Source organism: Mus pahari, chromosome 22 (assembly GCF_900095145.1).
Source record: "Mus pahari chromosome 22, PAHARI_EIJ_v1.1, whole genome shotgun sequence".
Lineage (NCBI taxonomy): Eukaryota > Metazoa > Chordata > Mammalia > Rodentia > Muridae > Mus > Mus pahari.
Genome location: NC_034611.1, coordinates 19,275,086 through 19,281,085, shown reverse-complemented (window position 1 = coordinate 19,281,085; position 6,000 = coordinate 19,275,086). Strand labels below are relative to the sequence as shown.

Genomic DNA, 6,000 nt, shown 5'->3' with positions numbered 1-6,000 from the left:
AAAACACGTCTGTGTTCCCAGACTTCTCTTTATCCAACATAATCTGCAATATCCATTGCAGGAGAGACTCCCCATCAGAGGAGAAGCCTGCAGAGCAAAAAGTTTCTCTAGAATAACCCTTTTTAAACAGGTCTAGTACGAAGAAGCTTTTAAAATGTCGTTTCATGGAATTGGAAAGAAAAGATGACAGAATGGAGAGGGTGAGGTAGGGAGGAGAGGAACTAGAGGTGTGGCCGTGGTGGAAGTGAAAGGTATGTGAGCCTGATGGGCTGCGAGCACAGCGGCCCCGTGGGCTGTGAGCACATTGGCCCCGTGGGTTACGAGCACAGTGGCCCCGTGGATTGTGAGCACAGTAGCCCCGTGGGCTGCCAGAACAGCGGCCCCATGGATTGTGAGCACAGTGACCCCGTGGATTGTGAGCACAGTAGCCCCGTGGGCTGCGAGCACAGCGGCCCCGTGGATTGTGAGCACAGTGGCCCCGTGGATTGTGAGCACAGCGGCCCCGTGGGCTGCGAGCACAGTGATAGGGGAAGCTGGTAGGACCGCTGGCACTGAGACCCTGTGTGGCTCTTCTCTCCACACCCCCTTACCCCACCCCACAAATACACAGAATATCCAAGATGTGTCTTAGGAATACTCGACATGTCGTAATGAATATTTGCATAAAAAGCTCTTTGGACAAACAATATACTGCATGACACACAGCAGTTTGCACACCGTGTAATATTTTGTTCAAACAGTTTTACACATCTTGGCGATACAGACCCGCAGCAGCCACGCCCTCACACCTGCCACCTCTATCTCTGCTGTATCTCTAGTTCTTGTCTTCACGCTGCTCCAATTTAATTTCCCTGTTGCTGTGATGTCCATGACATCGGGAGACTGAAGGAGAACTACATTTGTACTTTAAATTAGACATGCCTTCAGGACTGGGGTAGGTACCTTGGGTAGAGTTAGATTCTAGACTGGGTACCAGGAGTTTATTAATACAGACTAAACATCATGCTTGGTTGGACAGTATAGTGCTGGCGTAAGTAAATAGAGATGACTCTGACAAGGATGGGATGGAGTCGGTGTACACAGTAACCCTGCAAGCAAGCGATTGCTCTACACATAAGGCCATGTGGACAGGATTTTGCTCACTGTGTGTTAAAAGTTAATTTGAAGCAGGGCAAAAAAGAAGCTTATTTGGGAGCTAATGCGATTGCAAGTTAAGAGTGGATTCACTTGAGTTTAGGTAATAATTGAGTCTTACAGCTGGAGAAGACCTACCTTTCCAAACGAGTCTCAAAGTTTGGAAAGCCAACGTGAACTCTTCTGTGAGTTAGCCTGGTACTTCTGGGACTTCTCTTCTTCTTGGTCCCTTGCTCTAGTCCTTTTCCAACAGAGCTGTGCTTGGAAATGGTTTGGGGCTGGAGAATGGGGAGATACGGGGACTGTGGGACCTTGAAGTTCACTGTAAGGTAAAGGAGGCAGGAACTTAACTTCCATGGGCTCCTTGCTGTCCAAAGCAAGCCTAAGCAGGAACCACACATCAGATGTAATATATTTCCCCACATTGCAGGTGCTACGTGAACCAAATCCAAATTATTTACCTTGGCAATCCTTTTGTAGATATTGATCTCGGTGATGGTTATAATGTTGTATCAGTCCCCAAAAGAAGGAACAAAAGTTTAATATTTTATCTTTGGTATTTTGGATACTGACATTTTAAGATTCTGTACCAGGTCCAAAGGTATTTTATCTCTGCACTTATTAACACTATTGTTTCCATTAAGATAATTACACTAAAATTGATGAACTTTTTGTCATACTAAATATTATTCTTAGTTAACTCAATTACTTGGCAACACTTCTATAGTAGTTAAAACACTTATTTTTTTTTGAGAAAATTGTTATTAATACTATCAATCACCAAATAATTATCAAATATGATTTGGCTATTTGTTGATTTTCCCCAACATAATATATTATTTAATTATTTGAGAATTTCATGTAATGTACCCAATCACACTTACTTCCCATTCCTCCCAGGACTACCCTCCCACTCTTTGCTCTACTCATAAAAAGAAAAACAAAAACCCAGCAAGTCCAGTTTGTGTTGCCTATGTACTTAGTGGAGCGTGGTCAAACCTCCAGTGGTCAGTCCATTGAACATAACTTAGGACTCCTCCTACCCCCCCCCCCAAAGCCATCAACTGTGAAGAGTTACACTTCTGCATCTTTATCACCGTTCTTAAGGACTCTCTTCAATAGATTCCTGTCTGGACTGTTTATTTTGTAGGGAGTCTGGCAGGGGAGGTATGTCGTCACAGAAGCCTTCAATGTCTCGCATTCTCAATTATGAGTCTGCCATCATCAGCTCCACTGCAAAGGCAGCCTCCTTGCTCACAGCAGTCAGTAGCACAACAAATCATCACAAACCTCAACATGGCCTTAGGAGGCAGCACAGCGCACGGACATCAACATGACTGCCCAGCAGTAACACAGAACACAAATACCAACATGGCCTCTGCAACAGAATGGACCATGGAGGTCTTTCAAAGAGGCTTAATCCAGAAAACGAACCATTCTTTATCTTGGATATCCTGTTGCTCAGAGCCAAGGTGACCATACTGTTGGATAGTATGTTACAGGATAGAACCAGGTGACTGTACACCACCCTGCTGGCCCTACACAGCAACAACGTGCACCTGTATGGGTCACACTCATGCTTCCATATTCCTGTCACTGTGGCTTTAGCTTTGCCTCCCACACTGCTCTGTTCCAGCATCTTTCCCATCTCTCCACCTCACAGTCAATGGACATTTCTATGGGAGTTTGGGGGAAAAGAATCCTGAAAGAAACATGGGCAGTGTACCTGGCTCTTGAGATTTCAGAGGGGAGTAAAGACTATCGGGGACTGATCTACAGGCCATTCATGTGATACTTTGACCAAGATTTTTGCTTCAGTTTGCCTGTGTTCTGAGTGAAGCTGAGTCAAAGTTAATGCAGTACTTTTATAATCTAATTGAGTAAAAGTCTGTGGACAAGCTTAAATTTTCAGAAAAAGAGAGTATAGACAAAATAATCATAACTTTAAAATATTAATAACTTTGTAAGGAATCCTGGCATTCTACCTAAGATAGTATAAATATGTTTCCTCAGCATCATCACATAGATGCTAATACAGCTGTGGTCCAAGCAACCCAGGCTATACCTCTAGCTAGCTAGCAGGAGAACTTGGCACAGGAGTCTGTGCAGTATTGGTTTTAAAGGCATGAAAGATGCAATGTTGAAAGGGTCCCAGAAAGTAACTGAGACAAGGAACAGTGCGGGAGGGTTGGAGTTTATGTTGAGAGTTACTGAGAAGCCACTGCATGAAGCTGTGAAGGCAACCCCTGATTTTCTGTGGAGGAGACTCTAGGATGGTGGAGATGATGGGATCTTGGGAGATCCCTGAAGAATGACTGACCGCAGGTGTGCAGTGAAGCATCCTAAGTCTAGGAGAGAAGCTTTGTGTGTGCCGCAGTGGGCGAGCTGGAGGAGTTGGGCTGCCCAGGTCTTTGGGACCCCAGTAATTGTTGGGATTTTTGGTGTGATCACTTCTCACTGGGCCCCAGTTCCTCCATTTTGAAGTGAGAATGTTTATGTTGTTTTGTTAAATGTTGAAAGAACCTAACTGCGTTTTGTTTTTCATAGAAGTTCACATTTGGCTTTGGACTTCTAAAATGTTATAGCTACTAATGATTATGGGGACTTTTACAGTTGGACTGATGCATTTTACACTATATAATGGTCATAAAGTTATAGATATGAGGGCTAAAAGGCTTTGCTTTAAAAGGAATGCAAGTCCTGATTGGTGGTTTTAATAAACAACTTAATACAATCTTGAATCGCCCAGGACCCTAGTCCTAAGGAGAGATTGCCTAGATTAGGTTGATCTCTGGCCACATCTTATAGGGGATCATCTTGATTACATTCATGGAACTGGAAAGATCCACACACTCTGGGTGGCAGCATTCCCCAGGGCAGTTAAATCAAGATTCTATACAAGTAGAAAAACAACCTGGGCACTAGCATAATTATTAGTCTATTGTTCTCTTCTCTTCTCTTCACTGTGGATTTAGTGTGACCAGATCTCTCAAGTTCCTGCCACCGTGACTTCCCTGCAATGATGGATAGTAACCTGGAATTATAAGCCATGCAAATCCTTTCTTCCTTATGTTGTTTTCATCACAGCAACTGGGAAATAAACTAAGACAAACCCAGGCCTCTCATCCCCACAGTGCCTGGCATATTCCTGAAGCCAACTGTAACACGTCACTAATTGGTTCCCTCTATTAAGAACATTCACCATAAAACTATTGAATAAAACTGAATGATAGTTTAAGAAGCCCTGATGGATGTACAGTGCTATAGAGATTGCTGTGAAATTCCATTAAGGGATCTCTCAATTAAGAACACAAGGAAACTGTAAATGGCAGGTGCTGAAGAAGCCAGTCAGCATCTTTCCTAAGCCTCACTGTGTCCAGAACCATCACCCTCCCACAATAGCATCTTTAAGACAGATCAATACAACTCTCCTTTCACCTCCTGGTCCTGCCTCATCTCCACCTTCTCTCATCACACCAGTGACTTTTCAGTGAGTTTCTCTCTGAAATTACACTTTAATCTCCAAGTTCCGATTTGCCTGGAAATTCTACACCCACAACTGTTTCTGTGGAACAAGCTTTCCAAAGGCTTGCGTTTCACAACGAGTAGACATGTTACAAAACAAAAATAAAACAGAACATCACACTGGGCTAAAGCCATCTTGCATTTTTTTTTTTAAAGAAAAAAAAAGAAAAAGAAGAAGAAGAAAAAAAGAAGAACGAGGATTGGCCATATAAGCAGCTGCTGAAAAACTAAACAAATGACAGCTCTCAGCTCAGACTTGAGCCTATCCAGGGGCCGAATTGTGTTTGCTTTGAGGTTTTGTGAAAGGTCACAAGGCCTAACAAAGTTCAGATGAAATTTGGCTGTTTTTCCGCTAAGCTCTGGCTCAGAACTTGCATGTTTCATGTGGTTTGGGGTTTTCAGTGCTCTGCACAATGCTAATAAATGATTCTTTCTCAATATGCAAAGCAATTAAATGTATGGCCTCTTGGGTTTTGGTCTTAGAACCTACATTTGTTTATTAAAAGTTGGGAGAAGAGCTAAACAGCCTAGAAGAGAGATCACACATAATGAGGTGGGTGAATTTGCTGAAGACACCACATTTTAGAAGAACAGAGACCTAAAAAGCAAAAGAGGAAGTCTCAAAGAACCAATAAAATTGGGCCACTGGGAACCTTGCTAATGAATGGAATTTAGCATTAGCCTATAAGGAATAAAGTCAGAACTGTTTGCAAAGCCCCAGGAATGCCACATGAAAGGACCCAGCAACATCTGTCTTCAGCCTTCACCAGCACTCTGGAGGGGTCCCTGGAGCCTTCCCCTGCAGACACCTCCTAGAGATTCTCCTATGGGTATTGGACTCACTCTCAGAGTTCAATCATGCTGAAGTACAACCATGCTGGAGGTGAGATTGAGTGAGATCCTCCCAAAAGGTCTGCCTCTAAATATTTTTTTTTTCTAAAGACAAACGTAATGTATCAGCTTATAAAGGTTTCCGTAACAAAGTACCATAGACCATGTGAAAACACCACTTTATTTCCTTCAGTTCAGGAGTGTAGAAGTTCAAGCTCAAGATCTCAGGATCTTTGCTTCTGGGGTTTTCCTTGGGTGGTAGCAGGTTCTCCCCTGCCTGTGTATTCACAGGCTTCCTCTCTCCATTGTCTATAGCCTCCCTGTTTTCTCATAACAACACCAGGCATGTTGCCTAAGAACCCTCTCCTATATGGCCTCACTTGACATTACTCAGCTTTTTAAAGACATCACCAGGTACAGTCACAGTCTCTGTAAATAAAGGGACTTGGGGCATATGATTAACTACAGCATTCAATGTCACAACCTTTTGTGAGGTTCTGTGTTTGTTCA

At 43.1% G+C, this 6,000-nt stretch overlaps 1 pseudogene; it reads left to right on the top strand.

The window, feature by feature from the left end:
• The first annotated feature begins 264 nt into the window (after window positions 1-264).
• LOC110338581 overlaps window positions 265-6,000 on the top strand; it is a 111,306-nt pseudogene continuing 105,570 nt past the window's right edge.